This window comes from Phyllobates terribilis, unplaced genomic scaffold, assembly GCF_046119375.1.
Source record: "Phyllobates terribilis strain yellow unplaced genomic scaffold, ASM4611937v1 Scaffold_1__5_contigs__length_1240528914, whole genome shotgun sequence".
In the NCBI taxonomy this organism is placed as follows: domain Eukaryota; kingdom Metazoa; phylum Chordata; class Amphibia; order Anura; family Dendrobatidae; genus Phyllobates; species Phyllobates terribilis.
In genome coordinates, this window is record NW_027362761.1 from 613,273,215 (window position 1) to 613,301,062 (window position 27,848).

The 27,848-nt window shown below is 44.7% G+C and overlaps 1 pseudogene; it reads right to left on the reverse strand.

Moving 5' to 3' along the window:
* Window positions 1-27,848, reverse strand: part of LOC141272775 (uncharacterized) — a 244,783-nt pseudogene that overhangs the window by 48,387 nt on the left and 168,548 nt on the right.

The following is a 27,848-nucleotide window of genomic DNA, read 5'->3' on the forward strand; positions in this document are numbered from 1 at the left end:
TGAATTTTCATTGGCAAAGGTTTCCAAGGAGATGTAAGAGAATGAGAAGTCCTAATATTCTGAGCAGCCATGTTAAACCTAGCAGCCATCTTGTTCAGAAGTTTGAGTAAAGTTTTGCAGCTAATGAGATGCATGTCCTACACATGTCCTAATCACAATGAAGAGTTAAAATGATGTCAGCGCCATTAGCAGGTATAGTGGTATACACAAAGGTTAATAGCAGCAGCTGCAGGTCAATGCGAGAGGAAATAAGTGGTGTTATAGGGTAGTAAATAATGTTATTGTAATTGTGGTATAGAAATTAGGACAATATAGTTGTCAATATGTAATTTCTTAAGTAAGGACATGGGGATTTATGGATTTAATGGAGTTTGGTAAAAATACTCATGAATATTGTCATTTTGCATTATCACATTGTTGTTCTAGAATGCACGTCCTCCCTGCAGTGTGATGTTATCATGTATACGTCTTCTGCCGCAATATGTGGCTCCTTTGTTTAAGCTATGCATAAAAAGGCTCTGATACTGTTGTTCGGGGCCATTCCATCGCCATGCTATCGCCAGTCTACAGGCGGTCCACCGCCAAGGCCACACCATCGCCAGACTGAAGCCACACCATCGCCAGACTGAAGCCACACCATGGCCAGACCATCGCCAGATATCCCAATGCTGTTTTGCTTATCTAGACACCTGCGAGTGTCAAGTGTATTTTCCCTGCCTGCTTTCTGAACTGTTCTGCCGCGTACCTCTGAATAAACTTCATTCTCTGCTTTGAAGAATTATCTACACTGTTTTCCAAGGATGTTTCAGCTCCTGGTAAGGACTTTCTTACAATTGGTGCAGCCAGCCAAGAGGAGCGGCTCAGTGGAGCTGCCTTCAGAAGAACCAGAAGGAGAGGATTGTAGATGAGGAGCTAGAGACTGGAAGGGCAGAAAAGGCGTGGCGCCACGTGTAAATCGCTCAAAGTAAGCCAGCCGAATAGAGGACATCTCGTGGAGCGCTTCAAGCCTGCCCGAATTTAAAAGTATAAAAGCGAAGGACTATAAAAATATATGTGCAACCAAGAAGAAACCTCTACGTGAATTATCTACAAGGACGTGAAGAAGACGTTGTGAGCCCGGTAGCATTGAGGCTTTAAAAGGCGGAGGGAGACGCCTGGCAAGCGTAGCGAGAGAGGCTGGAAACGCGGCCACACCTCTTTTGGTCGACTCAAGCCGGCAAAGGGTCTTCCAGACAGAGAAGTGTGAGTATCTAACTTTTGCTTAAATTGCACTTGTTAATACCAGAACAGAGAAAACGCGTCCTTGTAGTCCTCCAGTATGGAGTGGTTACAGAAAGCAGGCAGATAAGCATACTGGCACACCCCAGCTGGAGGGGGTTAATGTTAAATCCACTTGGCTAAATTGTATGCAGTGGTTAACAAAAGAAAGCAGGTAACTAGATGAGAAAGGGGCATTAGGGAAAGATAGCAGCCAAACAGTGGCTTTGTGTAAGAGAGTTATTGCTTTCTTCGGTCCATTGATAGATTTCCTGCAGGACAGCATGTTAATGTGATCACCCAGGGTGGGGCAGTGTTCAGAGAGCGTAGAAAAGCTGGATGAAACTCTAAAGCTAGCAGAGATAGTAGAAAGATGGGTATGAATACTGGGCTTTACAAATAGTCATTGATGAGATGGGAGGGGTAGCAGAGATTGACAGGAATAAGACTGAGGACAGGAGACATAGAATAGAAGAATGGACATTTAGAGAAACAGAATGTGGTAATAAGACATCGCTGAGGAACAGTTTAGAAAAGAGTTTATGTCATTTTTAAAGAAAATACCCTTAGAGGGAGCTTTCAAGTCAGGAGTCTTGCAGAATGCTGAATCTATTGATGATGTTGTAGAGATTTTGTTGACCGGTGATCTCCTTATCCTGCTTTGAATGATCCTAGGCAATATCAGCAATATAGGGGTCTTCAGATGGGTAACTCTGTCTCTCAGGAGCCTTCTGCTCTTGCTTTCTCTCCAGAAGCCCCCATCTGTCCAGCACGGAGATCAATGTTATTCAGGGAGGAACCACCCCTCCTCATCTCTATGCATCTTTAATGAAGGAGCTGTGGGATCATGAGGACCGGTTTCTTACTGAAGATCTCTTTGGGGTGGAGATGGGAGCTGCAGGATCGAAAACTTTCTCAGATGAGGATGATGGATTTTTCGGGCTTCTCACTGCAGGTAACACCGACTGATAATGTGCTTCCCCTGTTCCCCTTGCCTTCCTTGTTCCTTTTTCCCTGGGCAATGATGGAGGACCTTATGTCAGGGGGAGAATAGAGGGACTGCCGAGGGAAGACATCCTCATCAATACAGGAGCCTCAGTTTCAGTAACAGGACACAAATTGCAGTCACCCCCTGGACTGCCTGAGACTACCACTTTGGTAGGATTTGAGGGCTCCTGTATTCAAGCAGTAAAAAGTAGTCCAGAAAACCTGAGATTTCAGAACGCAGGGGGATCGAAGAAAAGGGGTCTTTGATGCACTTTTTGGGTAAATCCACAATTATGGTCCACTATTCGGGGTACCAATGTTTTGGGAGCAATGGGAATTGTTGTTGATTTATGTAACAAAGTTCTGTGGTGGAACAAAGAAGCAAATATGTGTTCTGTAACTGTACCTGTGGAGGAGGAGTTGGAGAGTCACAAATTACCCATTGCCAGTCTAGGTTCATGTACTGATGAAAATGATGATAATGATGTTCTTAAAAATGAATTGAAACAAAGGTTCCCTGAATTATGGATCTCAAAGAAAACTGATTATGTGTTAATGCAAACTCAAGTTAAAATTGATAATGAAGAGCTACCACCTGTCCAGTATCAGCACCAAATGCCTGAGGATGCAATGCCTTACATAGGGGTTGCGTTCAGTGAATTAGAAAAACAAGGTTTTGTTGTAAAAGGTAATTCTCCATGTAACAGTCCAATTTTACTTGTAAAAAAGGAAGGTGGTAGCTTTCGCATGGTAGTAGACTTGAGACTTGTAAATAAGTACGCTCCCTTAGCAGCTCACCTAGTTGCATCTGTCCCTGAAGTTGTCACAGCTGAGGAGGGATAGTAAAGTGTTTTATTGTTTGGATGTTGCAAATGGCTTTTTCTCAGTACCCCTAACACCTGAACCTGCCCTCCGCTTTGCATTTACCTTTGAGAATATGCAGTACTTGTTCACGCGGTTGCCCATGGGATTCCACAGTTCCCCTGTGTATTTCCATCAGGCATTGGCTCAGCTCTTAGAACCCCTTGGTTACGGAGACAAAGTCTTACAATATGTTGATAATTTGTTAATTCAAACTGTTGATTAATATGAACACAAAGAGACCCTTGAGACCTGACGCGGGACTCAAAGTGAGCCTGACAAAGTACAATTGATGAAGTCAGAGGTTACATTTTTTCGGTGTGTTAATTTCAGCAGAAGATTTAAAATAAAAAAAAAAAAATGCATGATAGGGTTAATGCTATTGAACCTGTTCCCATACCAACTAATATTATTGAGCTTACAAAATTTTGGGGTCTTATTAATTTTTCCAGAGAATTTGACTTTTGCTCATCTGGCTAAACCATTGTATGATTTGTTAAAAGAAGTTGATAACGATCACGCCCCTGTCATTGTAGAGGGAGAAGCCTTACAAGCTTTAGAAGGTATGAAGCTAGCCCTTATGGCAGCCACTCCGTTAATCAGTAATGACCCTTCCCAGCCCTTTTACATTCAAGTCCACACCGGTGATATATCTATTTCCTCGGTGCTTTTACAAAAATGGCCGAAAGATAGTCCTGAAGTGTCCAGTCAGTTGTATGCCCTGGGTTACTGCTCCAGGTTGCTCACCCCGTGGAGAAAGGTTTCACTCCGTCCATGAAGCACTTACTGGCCGTGCACTGGGCGATGAATCAAGTAAGACACATGGTGGGATTTGCTCCGTTAATTCTACAAACTCCACATGTTACTTTAAAAACCCTGTTGAAAGGAAAAGCCTTGGGGGTAAATTCACAGAGAATGGCTCAATGGATCATTGACTTTGAGACCAGAGATTTACAAGTTGAAGTGGGTGAAAAATATCATTTAGCCCAGATGGTGCAGTACGCAGGAAAATGTCGCGATTGTCAAGTTGAACAGACTAATGTTACACTCTCCACCTTCGGAGCAGACTTTCAGGAGGGCGTCCCTTGTGTCTATATCGATGGAGCTCGATAATGGTATGATGGACGCTACGCCGCAGGTTATGCTGTATGGTTTCCCGATAAACAGTTGTTGCTGTAGTACAGACTCCCAGGTCACTTCTCTGCACAAAGAGCTGAATTAGAAGCAGCTCTACAAGTTATTCCAGGGTTCAGCGAATATTTTCAGTGACAGTGCCTATGATGTTTCCTCCCTCACTTTGTATATAAATGTCTGGGCCCCGAGGAGGATGGTTGATTCACAGAACAAGCCCTTACAACATGCAGAGATTCTCAGACAAATTGTGCAGCGGGGCAAAGAATTCCCAAAGTTATGATCCTTTTGTAAAATCAAAAGTCACCAAAAACTAACTCTTAACCCCCACACCCTTGGCAATGCATATGTAGAACAAGCAGCCAAGGAAGCCGCCCTTACAGAGGAGGAAAAATACCCTCATTAAGTGCTGCTGTTACTAAAAAGCCTCAAGAGCCCCCCTTGTTTTTTCTCCTCGTCAAGACCTTATACAGGCGCAGGAGAAGGATGGAGGCTCATCCTTGTTTAATTCCCTCGAGTCTCTGTCCATGGAAAAAGGGGAGTGTCTGTACTACAAAAGGGTTAATGACAAGCTGGTGCCTTACATACCAACGACAATGATCAAGCCCCTGATTAAATGTAATCATTCAGGACCAGAGGCTTTGATAGAGCTTGTACAACACAAAATGTGGCATCCCCACCTGAGAGCTTTGTGTCATGAGATACATGATGAATGCCTTATTTGTTTACAGAATAATCCCAAAGGAAAAGGCAAGCCCCATCTCCGGAGAATACAAGTAGCGGAGGGTCCCTGGCAGTCTATTCAAATTGATTATATTGGTCCCTTCCCTCCAGTAAAAGGAGGTTTTACATAGGCCCTTGTGTTAGTCAACGTCTTTTCTAAATGGGTAGAGGCACTCCCAGCCACAACCAACACTGCCCGGACTACAGCTAGACTTTTGTGGAAAAATGTCTTCTCACATTGGGGTTTCCCTAAAATAACTGAAAGTGAAATTGCCCCACAGTTTTAGGAGTGAGCAAGGTCAAACCAAGGAACAAAAGTGTTAAAATTATTCATATTGATCAGTGTAGACTTCTTAATTATCTTACTGACATTTCTGGTGAGGATTGATACTCCACCATTTTTTCTCCCTAGGTCAGTCGAAGATTCTCATATTCGACTCCTGTGACCATGAACCTACCAGATGATCAGGAGAAGGTGTTTCACACTATACAGTGGGAATCTTATAGTGTGACAGGGGGAGACGACCAGGAAAATCCGGAATCCAAAGAATAAGAAGAAAAGAGAAGACAGGGATCAAAAGACATAACTATTACAGGACTTATTATCTTGGGACTAATACTGTAATGATTTTGTATTATTTTTTTGCTTTTTTTTTTAGGGAATTTTGTTATAAAATGATGAATTACCGTAATAATCATGTTTATAATAATTCACCTTTGCATATTACATCAATGTAAAGTTGTACTCTGGAAAGAGTACAAGAGGGGGACTTGTAAGAGAATGAGAAGTCCTAATATTCTGAGCAGCCATGTTAAACCTAGCAGCCATCTTGTTCACAAGTTTGAGTAAAGAGTTTTGCAGCTAATGAGATGCATGTCCTACACATGTCCTAATCACAATGAAGAGTTAAAATGATGTCAGTGCCATTAGCAGGTATAGTGGTATACACAAAGGTTAATAGCAGCAGCTGCAGGTCAATGCGAGAGGAAATAAGTGGTGTTATAGGGTAGTAAATAATGTTATTGTAATTGTGGTATAGAAATTAGGACAATATAGTTGTCAATATGTCATTTCTTAAGTAAGGACATGGGGATTTATGGATTTAATGGAGTTTGGTAAAAATACTCAGGAATATTGTCATTTTGCATTATCACATTGTTGTTCTAGAATGCACGTCCTCCCTGCAGTGTGATGTTATCATGTATACGTCTTCTGCCGCAATATGTAGTTCCTTAGTTTAAGCTATGCATAAAAAGGCTCTGATACTGTTGTTCGGGGCCATTCCATCGCCAGTCTACAGGCGGTCCACCGCCAAGGCCACACCATCGCCAGACTGAAGCCACACCATGGCCAGACCATCGCCAGACTGAAGCCACACCATGGCCAGACCATCGCCAGACTGAAGCCACACCATGGCCAGACCATCGCCAGACTGAAGCCACACCATGGCCAGACCATCGCCAGACTGAAGCCACACCATGGCCAGACCATCGCCAGACTGAAGCCACACCATGGCCAGACCATCGCCAGACTGAAGCCACACCATGGCCAGACCATCGCCAGACTGAAGTCACACCATGGCCAGACCATGGCCAGATATCCCAATGCTGTTTTGCTTATCTAGACACCTGCGAATGTCAAGTGTATTTTCCCTGCCTGCTTTCTGAATTGTTCTGCCCCGTACCTCTGAATAAACTTCATTCTCTGCTTTGAAGAATTATCTACACTGTTTTCCAAGGCTCTTTCAGCTCCAGGTAAGGACTTTCTTACAGGAGATAAAAAATGTTTTGAAGCCCCTGCTCCAATCTATTTGAATCTTCGGGGCTGCCTGATGCCCTGAGCTGGCACAGGAGGAGCTGCCACCCACCTTAGCTGGAGCAAAATCGGAGTCGGATGCCTGAACGTCCTTGTTGTGCCAGTTGTATCGCGAGTAGTGGCCTCGAATCCGGGACTCCTTATTGTTGGCCACAGAAGTCCCACTCCTTCTAAATGTAAATGTTTTCTGAGGCCCTCCTCTACATGTATGCCAGGGTGTATTGGCGTGCCTCCTTCTAATTTTTGATAGGCCTTGCACTTAGTGCATAGGCTTCACCAGTCTAGGAGTCCCACTCCGTACAAATGGGAAAAAAATTCAGAAATCTCATGCACACAATTCCTTTTTTGTCCTGACTGAAGTGGAAAACTGCAGCATTTTTTAACAGAAGGATCATGTCAATTCTTTCAGCGTTTTAGCAGTTTCTTTTTCACCATTGAAAGCAATGATAAAGTGCAAAAACGCTACGTGTGAACACAGCCCAAGGAGTGGAGGAGGTTTTTTTATTTCTCTCTCTCTTTTAAATTTTGCCATGTATACAAGTCATTATACAGGAAAGAATGTTTTCCTACACGTTTTTTTCCTGTAAAAATCCATTTTATCTTCGGTTTTGTATGTTTTACTGTCAATCTGTACAAGTGGCGTTAAAACCTCTGACAACATTGTTCACAGCAACGACCTGGGAGTCAGAGATGCTTCCAGGGGGTCTTCCCCATTCCATACATTTCAGTGATTTTACTGCCCCCCCACCCCTCCTGGGAGGGTCTGCCGGAAAATGCTCCAGTTTCCCATTGACTTCCATTATGCTCGTTACTCAAGTCAAGCCCGTCCAAGCGTCCAACCTGCTCAATTCGGGTAACGAGCACTTTAGCTCATCACTAATCATCATCACACGCCATTCATCATCCGGTCATTATTACATACCTGTGGAAACATCTACCGGAATCTCCTCCTTCCCATCACTCACACACGGCTGATCCCTCCTCGTCATCGCTTCTTCTTCTGTCTCGTCCTTCACTTTATTCTTAGTCGGATCTTCCTCCTGATATATCAGATGTAACAATCAGCACAATACAAGAAACCACCAAAATCTGTGACATCTATGACCTCGATCAGAAATGTCCCCCCATATACAGATTCAGTACAGAGCTCAGCTCCATCTACCTGATGACTCTCCGGGACATTGTGATTCTCCTCTGGACAGTCCTGGGGATACAGAGGACGGGGACATCTCTCTGGTGGATTTCTCCTCCTGAATCCATCTGTAGGAAACACACAGTGACGGAACAGATTGTGTCATGTGATGATGAGATGATGGGAGTAGTAGTAGGTGACCACAGAACAGACATGACAGTCTCCCCTCCTCACCCTGTTGATCGGCCCATAAATCCATCTCTTCTGCTTCATCTTTAACCTCAACCTTAATATCAATCCGATCTTCACCCTAAAAAGAACAATGTAAGATGAGCTCCGGTCCCATCACTTCATGGTCAGATGTTGTGGGGACTTCAGTGTCATCTACCTGATGATCCTCCGGGATGTTGTGATTCTCCTCTGGACAGTCCTGGGGATACAGAGGACGGGGACATCTCTCTGGTGGATTTCTCCTCCTGGATCCATCTGTGTGAGACACAACCTCATTGACTGAATCTGTCTTACATGTCTTTCAACACCATTAACTCAATGTTTTTTTTTTAATAGGGCCCAAGAAACATTATTGTGGTCGTCACCACCACTTGTGCTGATTTGCCAGTGTTTAGTAGTCTGTGGCCCAGTCAGATAAAGAACCTATAATGAGGACATTTAGTGCTCCAAACGTCCTTTTCTCCATGTATGGAAACCAGTGAGGTGACAAAGATCTATATTTACATACCCCACAAATTTCCTTCCAGCAATTCCTTCCCTAAGATGAAGTTAAGATACGTTATAACGTTATAAAAAATATATATATTTTCGAAGATGATTGATTTTCTGTGAAGCCATGATGGCACCGCGAGAGTTGGCCTCCCTCCTAGACAGGAACCTCAGAGCTCTTCAACCCCTTCCCGACATAGGACATACTGTTTCGCCATATGTCAGGTCCCATTCTATGATGCGGCTCAGGAGGAAGAATGTTTTGGAGAAGAAACTGAATCGAGGCCGCGTGGTAAAGAGTCAGCCCTAACATTCTTAGTCCCTGGCCTGAACGTGATGGAAAAATGTAATCTATAAAAAAAATAAGGACCACCTGGCCGGACTAGGGGTTAAACGTTTAGCAGATTCTCAATTAGAACCCCAAAGACCGAAGTAAAATGCATGTTCATTGCGTTAGTTTCGCCTTACTGGTACTATTAAGAACACTTCACTATGAGAATATGACGCTAGTCACCACTCACGGACATGCCGTAAGGCAGAAAAGTCAGACGTTCCAGGGTCAATACCGAGAGAGCACGTAGATTCCAATGGAAAAGACAAAGGCGTAAGTCAGGTCAATGTCCAGGGTCAATACCGAGAGAGCACGTAGATACCAAGGGAAAAGACAAAGGCGCAAGTCAGGTCAACGTCCAGGGTCAATACCGAGAGAGCACATAGATTCCAAGGGAATAGACATAGGCGTAAGTCAGGTCAACGTCCAGGGTCAATACCAAGAGAGCACGTAGATACCAAGAGAAAAGACAAAGGCGTAAATCAGGTCACAGTGCAAGGTCAATACCAAGAGAGCACGTAGATACCAAGGGAAAAGACAAAGGCGTAAGTCAGGTCAAGGTCCAGGATCAATACCCGAGAGAGCAGGTAGATACCAAGGGAAAAGACAAAGGCGTAAGTCAGGTCAATGTCCAGGGTCAATACCGAGAGAGCAAGTAGATACCAAGAGAAAAGACAGAGGAGTAAGTCGGGTCAAAGTCCAGGGTCAATACCAAGAGAGCACGTAGATACCAAGAGAGAAGACAAAGGCATAAGTCAGGTCAACGTCCAGGTCAATACCAAGAGAAAGCGTGCTGGGTTGTGCACACGTCTTCTTGTGCAAACTGGCTTCGGAGATAAGTGGCAGTTATTTCAGAGGCCATGGACTAACACCCGTCTTCTTCTTCTCTTTTCACACTGGTACATGCTCTTCTCCTGCATAATTCCTCTGCTTGCTGCATATGCCGCCATCTAATGCTCTACTCTCCTGATTCAACTCACTGGTAGAATTCTCCTCTTGATATTTCTGCTTTATCTGTCCCATTCCACTCAATACTCACATATGTCTGTCCTTTCCCCACTGTAGATTTTATCTGATGTTTAGAGGTGCCAAACTGCAGAGCCTACAGAGTCCTAGCCCTGTCTTTGATCACCCAGCCATCTCCTGGTGAGAGGACCAGCTGCTAATTTAGCCACAAGCAGCTTCCACAATGCCCCTCACCTGATGGTTTAGTGTGCCCTATATATTTGGAAGCTCTTTAAGGGGTGCACGCGTGCTGGGTTGTGCAAGCGTTTTCTTGTGCAAAGTGGCTTCGGAGATAAGTGGCAGTTATTTCAGAGGCCGTTAGTCAGGGCAGGAGTCAGGTAACCAACACTTTGACCACTTACTCTCTTTTAACTATGTTTCTGTTAGCTCTCACTTTTTCCTCTATAGTCCTCCACTTTCTAATAACCCCTCAAATCCCTGCACCTAGTAAGGAACTTTTGATCTCTCCCTCCATCCTCCCCATTCATCTCACCTCCTACTCCGAATTATTCCTCAACATTCAATCCTGGATCTCCAAACAAAGACAGCCGCCTCATGCTCTCTCTTGCTCCCACCTGCTAACACTTTCTCTGCTCCTCCTCACTGCTAGAGATATCTCTCCAAATCCTGGTCCTCCTCACCATATCCCCACAGTTACTTCTACCTCCTATCCACGACCTTCCACAAACTGTCGCAACCCTTCTAACCTCATACCCATCCAATTAATCCCCACTTCCTCAGTTGCTCTAACAGGAGCTCTATGGAACGCTCGCTCAGTCCGCAACAACCTTTCCTACATCCATAACCTTTTCATTTCTAACAAACTTTCCTTCCTCGCCATCACTGAAACCTGGCTCACCCCCTCTGACACAGCCTCCCCAGCTGCACTTTCATATGGCGGATTCCACCTTTCCCACAACCCCCGCCCCAACGGCAAACATGGCGGAGGTTTTCTCCTGTCAGATACCTGCTCTTTCACCTAAATATCACTGCCACCCTCTGTTACACTCCCCTCTTTTGAGGAGCATTGTGTGCGCATCTATTCCCCCTCTGACCTCCAACTGGCCGTCATTTACCGACCCCCAGGGCCAGCCACCACTTTCTTAGACCACTTCACCACCTGGCTGCTTCACTTCCTTTCCACTGACATCCCCACTATCATAATGGGTGACTTCAACATCCCCATTGACACTTCCCACTCGTCTGTCTCTAAGCTCCTATCCCTCACTTCCTCCTTCGGCCTTGCTCAATGGTCTTCGGCAGCTACTCATAAAGATGGCCACACACTGGACCTCATCTTCACCCGCCTCTGTTCCCTATCTAACCTCTCTAACTCACCCCTCCCTCTCTCTGACCATAACCTCCTCACATTCTCTACCCTCTCCTCTCCAGGTGCACAATCCCCACTCCACAAACTTACACACGCTCGCAGAAAACTCAAACACCTTGACCTACACTCACTCTCTGAATCCCTCCTCCCTCTTACAGACAAATTCCTTACACAATGCAGATGTTGCTGCCGCTTCATATAACACCACAATAGCTGCAGCTCTCGACTCGATCGCCCCTCTCACACATACCAAATCTCGCACACATACCAAATCTCGCACAAGCAACAGGCAACCCTGGCACACCAAACTTACTAAAGAACTGCGAAGGGCCTCCAGGGTTGCGGAGCGGAGATGGAAAAGGTCTACTCCATTGAACACTTCATTGCATTCAAACAATCCCTTACTATTTTCAAGTCCGCACTCACTACAGCAAAACAAACCTACTTCTCATCTCTCATATCCTCCCTGTCTCACAACCCTAAACAGCTATTTAACACTTTCAATTCTCTCCTTCGTCCTCTTCTCTCATCTCAGCCGAAGACTTTGTCTCATTCTTAAAGCAGAAGAGTGACACCATCAGACAAAGCTTTTGCCTAAAGTCCGCACAACCCCTCCTCATATCTACTCAACCTTCCTCCTCCAAACCCCACTTTTACAGAAGGTCAAGTCTCCTCTTTACTCTCCAAATCACACCTCACCACCTGCGAACTTGACCCAATCCCATCCCACCTCATCCCTAACCTTACCACAGTCTTCATCCCAACCCTAACCCACCTCTTCAACCTGTCACTAACAACCGGTGTCTTCCCCTCATGTTTCAAACATACCGCAATGACACCCATCCTCAAAAAGCCCTCCCTTGACCCATCCTCTCTGACTAGCTACCGCCCCATATCACTTCTCCCCTTTGCCTCAAAACTACTAGAACAACATGTCTACCTTGAACTGTCCTCCCACCTCTCCTGCTGTTCCCTCTTTGACCACCTGCAATCTGGCTTCCGACCGCATCACTCGACTGAAACTGCCCTGACCAAAGTCACTAACAACCTACTAAACGCCAAATCCAAGCGACACTACTCCATCCTCCTCCTTCTGGACCTGTCATCTGCCTACGACACAGTGGACCATTCCCTCTTACTACAGATTCTCTCATCTCTTGGCATCATGGACTTGGCCCTATCTTGGCTCTCCTCATACTTACAGACAGGACATTCAGCGTCTCCCACTCACGCACCAGCTCCTCATCTTGCCCCCTATCTGTCGGTGTCCCCCAAGGTTCAGTTCTAGGACCTCTGCTCTTCTCCATCTACACCTTCGGCCTGGGACAGCCTATAGAGTCTCACGGATTTCAGTATCACCTCTATGCTGATGACACACAGATCTACCTCTCTGGACCCGATATCTCCTCCCTACTAACCAAAATCCCACAATGTCTGTCCGCCATCTCATCCTTCTTCTCTGCCAGATTCCTAAAACTCAACATGCATAAAACAGAGTTCATCATCTTTCCACCCTCTCATTCATATCCCCCATCTGACCTATCCATCAACGTCAATGGCTGTTCACTCTCCCCAGTCCCACAAACTCGCTGCCTCGGGGTAACCCTGGACTCTGATCTCTCCTTCAAACCACATATCCAAGCCCTTTCCACTTCCTGCCGACTCAAACTCAAAAATATCTCCCGGACCCATGCATTCCTCAGCAAAGACTCTGCAAAAACACTAGTGCATGCCCTCATCATCTCCCGCCTCGACTACTGCAACCTCCTGCTCTGTGGCCTCCCCTCTAACACTCTTGCACCCCTCCAATCTATTCTAAACTCGGCTGCTCGACTAATCCACCTGTCCCCCCGCTATTCTGTGGCCTCCCCCCTCTGTCAATCCCTTCACTGGCTCCCCATTGCCCAAAGACTCCAGTTCAAAACCCTAACCATGGCATGCAAAGCCATCCACAACTTATCTCCTCCTTACATCTGTGACCTAGTCTCCCGGTACTTACCTGCACGCAACCTTCGATCCTCACAAGATCTCCTTCTCTACTCCCCTCTTATCTCCTCTTCCCACAATCGCATACAAGATTTCTCCCGTGCATCCCCCCTACTCTGGAACTCCGTACCCCAACACATAAGACTCTCGCCTACCATGGAAGCCTTCAAAAGAAACCTGAAGACCTACCTCTTCCGACAAGCCTACAACCTGCAGTAACCACCGATCCACCACATTACTGCATGACCTCCTCTACCCTCACCTACTGTATCCTCACCCATCCCTTGTATACTTTGAGCCCTCACGGGCAGGGTCCTCGCTCCTCCTGTACCAGTTGCTGACTCGTTTTGTTAAGATTATGTAAATGTTTCTGCTATGTATATCCCTGTCACATGTAAAGCGCCATGGAATAAATTGCGCTATAATAATAAATAATAATAATAATAATCCCAGATTGGACAGCCAAGCTGTCAATCAAACTATTGACAACTCAGCGTGACTGTGTCCATAAGACAGAATAGCAATCACTCACTGAGTGGAGGAATAGTGACAGTACCTTATTACACACTGTTCTTGGAATATCTTTCCCCACATCTTATCTTGAGCTTCAGTGCAATCTCTAGGGGCTCCTCCTAACCAGTTGACTCCATCAGGCCCATACAGTTGTGCTCAAAAGTTTACATACCCCGGCAGAATTTTTGCTTAAATGGCTTCACCCAACCAATAACCATGAGTGAAGAAAAGTTTTTTTTGTCATCATTCATATTCTCTGAAACAAGGCCAAAGGAAAAATTCTACCAGGGTATGTAAACTTTTGAGCACAACTGTACCTGACAGGAGCCAATACATTCCGCTGCTCCAATAGTACACACGTGTGCAAAATTGTTGGTACCCCTCTTTTAATGAAAGAAAAACCCACAATGGCCACAGAAATAACTTGAATCTGACAAAAGTAATAAATTAAAAATCTATGAAAATGAACAAATGAAAGTCAGACATTGCTTCTCTGCTTCCACAGAATTTAAAAAAAAATTAAAGTCATGAAATCGGCCTGGACAGAAATGATGGTACCCCTGAAAATAATGAGACAAAAGGGACATGTTAAATCACGTTGTGTCCAGTAATTAGCATCACAGGGGTCTACAATCTTGTAATCAGTCAGTGGCCTGTATATAGGGTTACAGATACTCACTGTGCTGTTTGGTGACATGGTGCGTACCACACTCAACATGGACCAGAGGAAGCAAAGGAAAGAGTTGTCTCAGGAGATTAGAAAGAAAATTATAGACAAGCATGTTAAAGGTAAAGGTTATAAGACCATCTCCAAGCAGCTTGATGTTCCTGTGACTACAGTTGCACATATTATTCAGAAATGTAAGATCCATGGGACAGTAACCAACCTCCCTGGACGTGGCCGCAGGAGGAAAATTGATGACAAATCAAAGACGGATAATATGAATGGTAACAAAAGAGCCCAGGATAACTTCTAAAGAGATTAAAGGTGAACTTCAAGCTCAAGGAACATCAGTGTCAGATCGCACCATCCGTCGTCGTTTGATCCAAAGTGGAATTCATGGGAGACGACCAAGCAGAACACCATTGTTGAGAAAAAAAATCATAAAAAAGCCAGACTGGAATTTGCCAAACTACATGTTGACAAACCACAAAGCTTCTGGAAGAATGCCCTATGGAGAGATGAGACAAAAATGGAAGTTTTTGGCAATGCACATCAGCTCTATGTTCACAGACGGAAAAATGAAGCATATCAAGAAAAGAACATTGTCCCTACTGTGAAACATGAAGGAAGCTCTTTTATGTCCTGGAGCTGGTCTGCTGCATCTGGCACAGGGTGTCTTGAATCTGTGCAGGGTACAATGAAATCTCAAGACTATTAAGGGATTCTAGAGAGAAATGTGCTGCCCAGTGTCAGAAAACTTGGTCTCAGTCGCAGGTCATGGGTCTTGCAACAGGATAATGGCCCAAAACACACAGCTAAAAACACCCAAGAATGGCTAAGAGGAAAACATTGGACTATTCTGAAGTGGCTTCTATGAGACCTGACCTAAATCCTATTGAGGCACACATCAGAGAATAGAAAAGATAGCACTCACCACGGGATGCCTTGTGAATTATCCTTTATTTCAGATCTGGCCAGTAATAATAGGCCCATGTACCTGAACCTATGATTACATGCCAGATCTGAAATAAAGGATCATGTGCCTCATGATTAGCTGCTTCAGTTGATGCAGCTTCATCGGCAGTGGATTAGCCAAGGACTCAGGACAGGCTGCATTACAGGACTGTGATGCAAAAGACTGAAGGCAGAGCTGGTGACGGTCAGCTGCTCTTCTGTTTAGTACCTAAATCCTACTTAGCATCTTTGGAAAGAGCTGAAACAGTCTGGAAAAGGCAACCTTCAACCACGAGACAACTGGAGCAGTTTACTCATGAGGACTCTCCAAAATACCTGTCGAGAGGTGCAGAAGTCTCATTGACAGTTACAGGAATCGTCTGATTGCAGTGATCGCCTCAAAAGGTTCAACACAATATTAAGTTATGAAGAACCATCATTTCTGTCCAGGCCGATTTCATGAGGTTAAATATTAAAAAAAAAATCTGTGGAAGCAGAAAAGCAATGTCTGACTTTCATTTGTTCATTATCAAAAATTTTTAATTTATTATTACTTTTGTCAGATTCAAGTTATTTCTGTGACCATTGTGGGTTTTTCTTACATAAAACGAGGGGGACCAACAATTTTGACCATTTGTGGTATATACCTGACAGGAGCCCATAGATTCTGCTGCCTCCAATAATATATGCCTGACAGGAGCCCATAGATTCTCCTGCCTCCAATAAAATATACCTGACAGGAGCCCATACATTCTCCTGCCTCCAATAATATATACCTGACAGGAGCCCATACATTCTGCTGCCTCCAATAATATATACCTGTCAGGAGCCCATACATTCTCCTGCCTCCAATAATATATACCTGACAGGAGCCCACACATTCTCCTGCCTCCAATAATATATACCTGACAGGAGCCCATACATTCTGCTGCCTCCAATAATATATACCTGACAGGAGCCCATAGATTCTGCTGCCTCCAATAATATATACCTGACAGGGGCCCATACATTCTGCTGCCTCCAATAATATATACCTGACAGGAGACCATACATTCTCCTGCCTCCAATAATATATACCTGACAGGAGCCCATACATTCTGCTGCCAACAATAATATATACCTGACAGGAGACCATACTTTCTCCTGCCTCCAATAATATATACCTGACAGGAGCCCATACATTCTCCTACCTCCAATAATATATATCTGACAGGAGCCCATAGATTCTCCTGCCTCCAATAATATATACCTGACAGGAGCCCATACATTCTGCTTCCTCCAATAATATATACCTGACAGGAGCCCATACATTCTCCTGCCTCCAATAATATATACCTGACAGGAGCCCATACATTCTCCTGCCTCCAATAATATATACCTGACAGGAGCCCATACATTCTGCTGCCAACAATAATATATACCTGACAGGAGACCATACATTCTCCTACCTCCAATAATATATACCTGACAGGAGCCCATACATTCTCCTGCCTCCAATAATATATACCTGACAGGAGCCCATACATTCTGCTTCCTCCAATAATATATACCTGACAGGAGCCCATACATTCTCCTGCCTCCAATAATATATACCTGACAGGAGCCCATAGATTCTCCTGCCTCCAATAATATATACCTGACAGGAGCCCATACATTCTCCTGCCTCCAATAATATATACCTGACAGGAGCCCATACATTCTCCTGCCTCCAATAATATATACCTGATAGGAGCCCATACATTCTCCTGCCTCCAATAATATATACCTGATAGGAGCCCATAGATTCTCCTGGCTCCAATAATATATACCTGACAGGAGCCCATACATTCTGCTGCCTCCAATAATATATACCCGACAGGAGCCCATACATTCTGCTGCCTAAAATAATATATACCCGACAGGAGCCCATACATTCTGCTGCCTCCAATAATATATACCCGACAGGAGCCCATACATTCTGCTGCCTCCAATAATATATACCCGACAGGAGCCCATACATTCTGCTGCCTACAATAATATATACCCGACAGGAGCCCATACATTCTGCTGCCTACAATAATATATACCCGACAGGAGCCCATACATTCTCCTGCCTCCAATAATATATACCTGACAGGAGCCCATAGATTCTCCTGCCTCCAATAATATATACCTGACAGGAGCCCATAGATTCTCCTGCCTCCAATAATATATACCTGACAGGAGCCCATACATTCTGCTGCCTCCAATAATATATACCTGACAGGAGCCCATACATTCTGCTGCCTCCAATAATATATACCTGACAGGAGCCCATACACTCTGCTGCCTCCAATAATATATACCTGACAGGAGCCCATACATTCTCCTACCTCCAATAATATATACCTGACAGGAGCCCATAGATTCTCCTGCCTCCAATAATATATACCTGACAGGAGCCCATACATTCTCCTACCTCCAATAATATATACCTGACAGGAGCCCATACATTCTCCTACCTCCAATAATATATACCTGACAGGAGCCCATACATTCCCCTGCCTCCAATAATATATACCTGACACGAGCCCATAGATTCTGCTGCCTCCAATAATATATACCTGACAGGAGCCCATACATTCTCCTGCCTCCAATAATATATACCTGACAGGAGCCCATGGATTCTGCTGCCTCCAATAATATATACCTGACAGGAGCCCATACATTCTGCTGCCTCCAATAATATATACCTGACAGGAGCCCATAGATTCTCCTGCCTCCAATAATATATACCTGACAGGAGCCCATACATTCTCCTGCCTCCAATAATATATACCTGACAGGAGCCCATACATTCTGCTGCCTCCAATAATATATACCTGACAGGAGCCCATACATTCTGCTGCCTGCAATAATATATACCTGACAGGAGCCCATACATTCTCCTGCCTCCAATAATATATACCTGACAGGAGCCCATACATTCTGCTGCATCCAATAATATATACCTGACAGGAGCTCATACAATCTCCTGCCTCCAATAATATATACCTGACAGGAGCCCATGGATTCTGCTGCATCCAATAACATATACCTGACAGGAGCCCATAGATTCTCCTGCCTCCAATAATATATACCTGACAGGAGCCCATACATTCTGCTGCCTCCAATAATATATACCTGACAGGAGCCCATAGATTCTCCTGCCTCCAATAATATATACCTGACAGGAGCCCATACATTCTGCTGCCTCCAATAATATATACCTGACAGGAGCCCATGCATTCTCCTGCCTCCAATAATATATACCTTAAAGGAGCCCAGACATTCTGCTGCCTCCAATAATATATACCTGACAGGAGGCCATACATTCTCCTGCCTCCAATAATATATACCTGACAGGAGGCCATACATTCTCCTGCCTTCAATAATATATACCTGACAGGAGGCCATACATTCTCCTGCCTCCAATAATATATACCTGACAGGAGCCCATAGATTCTCCTGCCTCCAATAATATATACCTGACAGGAGCCCATACATTCTGCTGCCTCCAATAATATATACCTGTCAGGAGCCCATACATTCTCCTGCCTCCAATAATATATACCTGACAGGAGCCCACACATTCTCCTGCCTCCAATAATATATACCTGACAGGAGCCCATACATTCTGCTGCCTCCAATAATATATACCTGACAGGAGCCCATAGATTCTGCTGCCTCCAATAATATATACCTGACAGGGGCCCATACATTCTGCTGCCTCCAATAATATATACCTGACAGGAGACCATACATTCTCCTGCCTCCAATAATATATACCTGACAGGAGCCCATACATTCTGCTGCCAACAATAATATATACCTGACAGGAGACCATACATTCTCCTGCCTCCAATAATATATACCTGACAGGAGCCCATACATTCTCCTACCTCCAATAATATATATCTGACAGGAGCCCATAGATTCTCCTGCCTCCAATAATATATACCTGACAGGAGCCCATACATTCTGCTTCCTCCAATAATATATACCTGACAGGAGCCCATACATTCTCCTGCCTCCAATAATATATACCTGACAGGAGCCCATACAGTCTCCTGCCTCCAATAATATATACCTGACAGGAGCCCATACATTCTGCTGCCAACAATAATATATACCTGACAGGAGACCATACATTCTCCTACCTCCAATAATATATACCTGACAGGAGCCCATACATTCTCCTGCCTCCAATAATATATACCTGACAGGAGCCCATACATTCTGCTTCCTCCAATAATATATACCTGACAGGAGCCCATACATTCTCCTGCCTCCAATAATATATACCTGACAGGAGCCCATAGATTCTCCTGCCTCCAATAATATATACCTGACAGGAGCCCATACATTCTCCTGCCTCCAATAATATATACCTGACAGGAGCCCATACATTCTCCTGCCTCCAATAATATATACCTGATAGGAGCCCATACATTCTCCTGCCTCCAATAATATATACCTGATAGGAGCCCATAGATTCTGCTGCCTCCAATAATATATACCTGAAAGGAGCCCATACATTCTGCTGCCTCCAATAATATATACCTGACAGGAGCCCATAGATTCTGCTGCCTCCAATAATATATACCTGACAGGAGCCCATACATTCTGCTGCCTCCAATAATATATACCCGACAGGAGCCCATACATTCTGCTGCCTCCAATAATATATACCCGACAGGAGCCCATACATTCTGCTGCCTACAATAATATATACCCGACAGGAGCCCATACATTCTGCTGCCTACAATAATATATACCCGACAGGAGCCCATACATTCTCCTGCCTCCAATAATATATACCTGACAGGAGCCCATATATCCTCCTGCCTCCAATAATATATACCTGACAGGAGCCCATACATTCTCCTGCCTCCAATAATATATACCTGACAGGAGACCATACATTCTCCTGCCTCCAATAATATATACCTGACAGGAGCCCATAGATTCTCCTGTCTCCAATAATATATACCTGACAGAAGCCCATAGATTCTCCTGCCTCCAATAATATATAGCTGACAGGAGCACATGGCGGAGGTTTTCTCCTGTCAGATACCTGCTCTTTCACCTAAATATCACTGCCACCCTCTGTTACACTCCCCTCTTTTGAGGAGCATTGTGTGCGCATCTATTCCCCCTCTGACCTCCAACTGGCCGTCATTTACCGACCCCCAGGGCCAGCCACCACTTTCTTAGACCACTTCACCACCTGGCTGCTTCACTTCCTTTCCACTGACATCCCCACTATCATAATGGGTGACTTCAACATCCCCATTGACACTTCCCACTCGTCTGTCTCTAAGCTCCTATCCCTCACTTCCTCCTTCGGCCTTGCTCAATGGTCTTCGGCAGCTACTCATAAAGATGGCCACACACTGGACCTCATCTTCACCTGCCTCTGTTCCCTATCTAACCTCTCTAACTCACCCCTCCCTCTCTCTGACCATAACCTCCTCACATTCTCTACCCTCTCCTCTCCAGGTGCACAATCCCCACTCCACAAACTTACACACGCTCGCAGAAAACTCAAACACCTTGACCTACACTCACTCTCTGAATCCCTCCTCCCTCTTACAGACAAATTCCTTACACAATGCAGATGTTGCTGCCGCTTCATATAACACCACAATAGCTGCAGCTCTCGACTCGATCGCCCCTCTCACACATACCAAATCTCGCACACATACCAAATCTCGCACAAGCAACAGGCAACCCTGGCACACCAAACTTACTAAAGAACTGCGAAGGGCCTCCAGGGTTGCGGAGCGGAGATGGAAAAGGTCTACTCCATTGAACACTTCATTGCATTCAAACAATCCCTTACTATTTTCAAGTCCGCACTCACTACAGCAAAACAAACCTACTTCTCATCTCTCATATCCTCCCTGTCTCACAACCCTAAACAGCTATTTAACACTTTCAATTCTCTCCTTCGTCCCCCACCACCTCCTCCCTCTTCTCTCATCTCAGCCGAAGACTTTGTCTCATTCTTAAAGCAGAAGAGTGACACCATCAGACAAAGCTTTTGCCTAAAGTCCGCACAACCCCTCCTCATATCTACTCCACCTTCCTCCTCCAAACCCCACTTTTACAGAAGGTCAAGTCTCCTCTTTACTCTCCAAATCACACCTCACCACCTGCGAACTTGACCCAATCCCATCCCACCTCATCCCTAACCTTACCACAGTCTTCATCCCAACCCTAACCCACCTCTTCAACCTGTCACTAACAACCGGTGTCTTCCCCTCATGTTTCAAACATACCGCAATGACACCCATCCTCAAAAAGCCCTCCCTTGACCCATCCTCTCTGACTAGCTACCGCCCCATATCACTTCTCCCCTTTGCCTCAAAACTACTAGAACAACATGTCTACCTTGAACTGTCCTCCCACCTCTCCTGCTGTTCCCTCTTTGACCACCTGCAATCTGGCTTCCGACCGCATCACTCGACTGAAACTGCCCTGACCAAAGTCACTAACAACCTACTAAACGCCAAATCCAAGCGACACTACTCCATCCTCCTCCTTCTGGACCTGTCATCTGCCTACGACACAGTGGACCATTCCCTCTTACTACAGATTCTCTCATCTCTTGGCATCATAATATAATAATATAATATATACCTGACAGGAGCCCATAGATTCTCCTGCCTCCAATAATATATACCTGACAGGAGCCCATAGATTCTCCTGCCTCCAATAATATATACCTGACAGGAGCCCATACATTCTCCTGCCTCCAATAATATATACCTGACAGGAGCCCATACATTCTCCTGCCTCCAATAATATATACCTGACAGGAGCCCATAGATTCTCCTGCCTCCAATAATATATACCTGATAGGAGCCCATACATTCTCCTGCCTCCAATAATATATACCTGATAGGAGCCCATAGATTCTCCTGGCTCCAATAATATATACCTGACAGGAGCCCATACATTCTGCTGCCTCCAATAATATATACCCGACAGGAGCCCATACATTCTGCTGCCTCCAATAATATATACCCGACAGGAGCCCATACATTCTGCTGCCTCCAATAATATATACCCGACAGGAGCCCATACATTCTGCTGCCTACAATAATATATACCCGACAGGAGCCCATACATTCTCCTGCCTCCAATAATATATACCTGACAGGAGCCCATAGATTCTCCTGCCTCCAATAATATATACCTGACGGGAGCCCATAGATTCTCCTGCCTCCAATAATATATACCTGACAGGAGCCCATACATTCTGCTGCCTCCAATAATATATACCTGACAGGAGCCCATACATTCTGCTGCCTCCAATAATATATACCTGACAGGAGCCCATACACTCTGCTGCCTCCAATAATATATACCTGACAGGAGCCCATACATTCTCCTACCTCCAATAATATATACCTGACAGGAGCCCATAGATTCTCCTGCCTCCAATAATATATACCTGACAGAAGCCCATAGATTCTCCTGCCTCCAATAATATATACCTGACAGGAGCCCATACATTCTCCTGCATCCAATAATATATACCTGACAGGAGCCCATACATTCTCCTGCCTCCAATAATATATACCTGACAGGAGCCCATACATTCTCCTGCCTCCAATAATATATACCTGACAGGAGCCCATGGATTCTGCTGCCTCCAATAATATATACCTGACAGGAGCCCATACATTCTGCTGCCTCCAATAATATATACCTGACAGGAGCCCATAGATTCTCCTGCCTCCAATAATATATACCTGACAGGAGCCCATACATTCTCCTGCCTCCAATAATATATACCTGACAGGAGCCCATACATTCTGCTGCCTCCAATAATATATACCTGACAGGAGCCCATACACTCTGCTGCCTCCAATAATATATACCTGACAGGAGCCCATACATTCTCCTGCCTCAAGTAATATATACCTGACAGGAGCCCATACATTCTCCTGCCTCCAATAATATATACCTGACAGGAGCCCATACATTCTGCTGCATCCAATAATATATACCTGACAGGAGCTCATACATTCTCCTGCCTCCAATAATATATACCTGACAGGAGCCCATGGATTCTGCTGCCTCCAATAATATATACCTGACAGGAGCCCATGCATTCTCCTGCCTCCAATAATATATACCTTAAAGGAGCCCAGACATTCTGCTGCCTCCAATAATATATACCTGACAGGAGGCCATACATTCTCCTGCCTCCAATAATATATACCTGACAGGAGGCCATACATTCTCCTGCCTTCAATAATATATACCTGACAGGAGGCCATACATTCTCCTGCCTCCAATAATATATACCTGACAGGAGCCCATAGATTCTCCTGCCTCCAATAATATATACCTGACAGGAGCCCATAGATTCTCCTGCCTCCAATAATATATACCTGATAGGAGCCCATACATTCTGCTGCCTCCAATAATATATAACTGACAGGAGCCCATACATTCTGCTGCCTCCAATAATATATACCTGACAGGAGCCCATAGATACTGCTGCCTCCAATAATATATACCCGACAGGAGCCCATACATTCTGCTGCCTCCAATAATATATACCCGACAGGAGCCCATACATCCTCCTGCCTCCAATAATATATAGCTGAAAGGAGCCCATACATTCTCCTGCCTCCAATAATATATACCTGACAGGAGCCCATAGATTCTCCTGCCTCCAATAATATATACCTGACAGGAGCCCATACATTCTGCTGCCTCCAATAATATATACCTGACAGGAGCCCATGCATTCTCCTGCCTCCAATAATATATACCTTAAAGGAGCCCAGACATTCTGCTGCCTCCAATAATATATACCTGACAGGAGGCCATACATTCTCCTGCCTCCAATAATATATACCTGACAGGAGGCCATACATTCTCCTGCCTTCAATAATATATACCTGACAGGAGGCCATACATTCTCCTGCCTCCAATAATATATACCTGACAGGAGCCCATAGATTCTCCTGCCTCCAATAATATATACCTGACAGGAGCCCATAGATTCTCCTGCCTCCAATAATATATACCTGATAGGAGCCCATACATTCTGCTGCCTCCAATAATATATACCTGACAGGAGCCCATACATTCTGCTGCCTCCAATAATATATAACTGACAGGAGCCCATACATTCTCCTGCCTCCAATAATATATACCTGACAGGAGCCCATAGATTCTGCTGCCTCCAATAATATATACCTGACAGGAGCCCATACATTCTGCTGCCTCCAATAATATATACCCGACAGGAGCCCATACATCCTCCTGCCTCCAATAATATATAGCCGAAAGGAGCCCATACATTCTCCTGCCTCCAATAATATATACCTGACAGGAGCCCATAGATTCTCCTGCCTCCAATAATATATACCTGACAGAAGCCCATAGATTCTCCTGCCTCCAATAATATATAGCTGACAGGAGACCATACATTCAGCTGCCTCCAATAATATATACCTGACAGGAGCCCATACACTCTGCTGCCTCCAATAATATATACCTGACAGAAGCCCATAGATTCTCCTGCCTCCAATAATATATACCTGACAGGAGGCCATACATTCTCCTGCCTCCAATAATATATACCTGACAGGAGCCCATACATTCTCCTGCCTCCAATAATATATACCTGACAGGAGCCCATACATTCTGCTGCATCCAATAATATATACCTGACAGGAGCCCATACATTCTGCTGCCTCCAATAATATATACCTGACAGGAGCCCATACATTCTGCAGCCTCCAATAATATATACCTGACAGGAGCCCATACATTCTCCTGCCTCCAATAATATATACCTGACAGGAGCCCATACATTCTGCTGCCTCCAATAATATATACCTGACAGGAGCCCATATACTCTGCTGCCTCCAATAATATATACCTGACAGGAGCCCATATACTCTGCTGCCTCCAATAATATATACCTGACAGGAGCCCATAGATTCTGCTGCCTCCAATAATATATACCTGAAAGGAGCCCATACATTCTGCTGCCTCCAATAATATATACCTGACAGGAGCCCATAGATTCTGCTGCCTCCAATAATATATACCTGACAGGAGCCCATACATTCTCCTGCCTCCAATAATATATACCTGACAGGAGGCCATACATTCTCCTGCCTCCAATAATATATACCTGACAGGAGGCCATACATTCTCCTGCCTCCAATAATATATACCTGACAGGAGCCCATACATTCTCCTGCCTCCAATAATATATACCTGACAGGAGCCCATATACTCTGCTGCCTCCAATAATATATACCTGACAGGAGCCCATATACTCTGCTGCCTCCAATAATATATACCTGACAGGAGCCCATAGATTCTGCTGCCTCCAATAATATATACCTGAAAGGAGCCCATACATTCTGCTGCCTCCAATAATATATACCTGACAGGAGCCCATAGATTCTGCTGCCTCCAATAATATATACCTGACAGGAGCCCATAGATTCTCCTGCCTCCAATAATATATACCTGACAGGAGGCCATACATTCTCCTGCCTCCAATAATATATACCTGACAGGAGCCCATACATTCTCCTGCCTCCAATAATATATACCTGACAGGAGCCCATACATTCTGCTGCATCCAATAATATATACCTGACAGGAGCCCATACATTCTGCTGCCTCCAATAATATATACCTGACAGGAGCCCATACATTCTGCAGCCTCCAATAATATATACCTGACAGGAGCCCATACATTCTCCTGCCTCCAATAATATATACCTGACAGGAGCCCATACATTCTGCTGCCTCCAATAATATATACCTGACAGGAGCCCATATACTCTGCTGCCTCCAATAATATATACCTGACAGGAGCCCATATACTCTGCTGCCTCCAATAATATATACCTGACAGGAGCCCATAGATTCTGCTGCCTCCAATAATATATACCTGAAAGGAGCCCATACATTCTGCTGCCTCCAATAATATATACCTGACAGGAGCCCATAGATTCTGCTGCCTCCAATAATATATACCTGACAGGAGCTCATACATTCTGCTGCCTCCAATAATATATACCTGACAGGAGCCCATGGATTCTCCTGCCAACAATAATATATACCTGACAGGAGCCCATACATTCTCCTGCCTCCAATAATATATACCTGACAGGAGCCCATACATTCTCCTGCCTCCAATAATATATACCTGACAGGAGCCCATACATTCTCCTACCTCCAATAATATATACCTGACAGGGGCCCATACATTCTGCTGCCAACAATAATATATACCTGACAGGAGACCATACATTCTCCTGCCTCCAATAATATATACCTGACAGGAGCCCATACATTCTCCTGCCTCCAATAATATATACCTGACAGGAGCCCATGGATTCTCCTGCCAACAATAATATATACCTGACAGGAGCCCATACATTCTCCTGCCTCCAATAATATATACCTGACAGGAGCCCATACATTCTCCTGCCTCCAATAATATATACCTGACAGGAGCCCATACATTCTCCTACCTCCAATAATATATATCTGACAGGAGCCCATAGATTCTCCTGCCTCCAATAATATATACCTGACAGGAGCCCATACATTCTGCTTCCTCCAATAATATATACCTGACAGGAGCCCATACATTCTCCTGCCTCCAATAATATATACCTGACAGGAGCCCATACATTCTCCTGCCTCCAATAATATATACCTGACAGGAGCCCATACATTCTCCTGCCTCCAATAATATATACCTGACAGGAGCCCATACATTCTGCTGCCAACAATAATATATACCTGACAGGAGACCATACATTCTCCTACCTCCAATAATATATACCTGACAGGAGCTCATACATTCTGCTGCCTCCAATAATATATACCTGACAGGAGCCCATACATTCTGCTGCCTCCAATAATATATACCTGACAGGAGCCCATGGATTCTCCTGCCAACAATAATATATACCTGACAGGAGCCCATACATTCTCCTGCCTCCAATAATATATACCTGACAGGAGCCCATACATTCTCCTGCCTCCAATAATATATACCTGACAGGAGCCCATACATTCTGCTGCCTCCAATAATATATACCTGACAGGAGCCCATACACTCTGCTGCCTCCAATAATATATACCTGACAGGAGCCCATACATTCTCCTGCCTCAAGTAATATATACCTGACAGGAGCCCATACATTCTCCTGCCTCCAATAATATATACCTGACAGGAGCCCATACATTCTGCTGCATCCAATAATATATACCTGACAGGAGCTCATACATTCTCCTGCCTCCAATAATATATACCTGACAGGAGCCCATGGATTCTGCTGCCTCCAATAATATATACCTGACAGGAGCCCATGCATTCTCCTGCCTCCAATAATATATACCTTAAAGGAGCCCAGACATTCTGCTGCCTCCAAT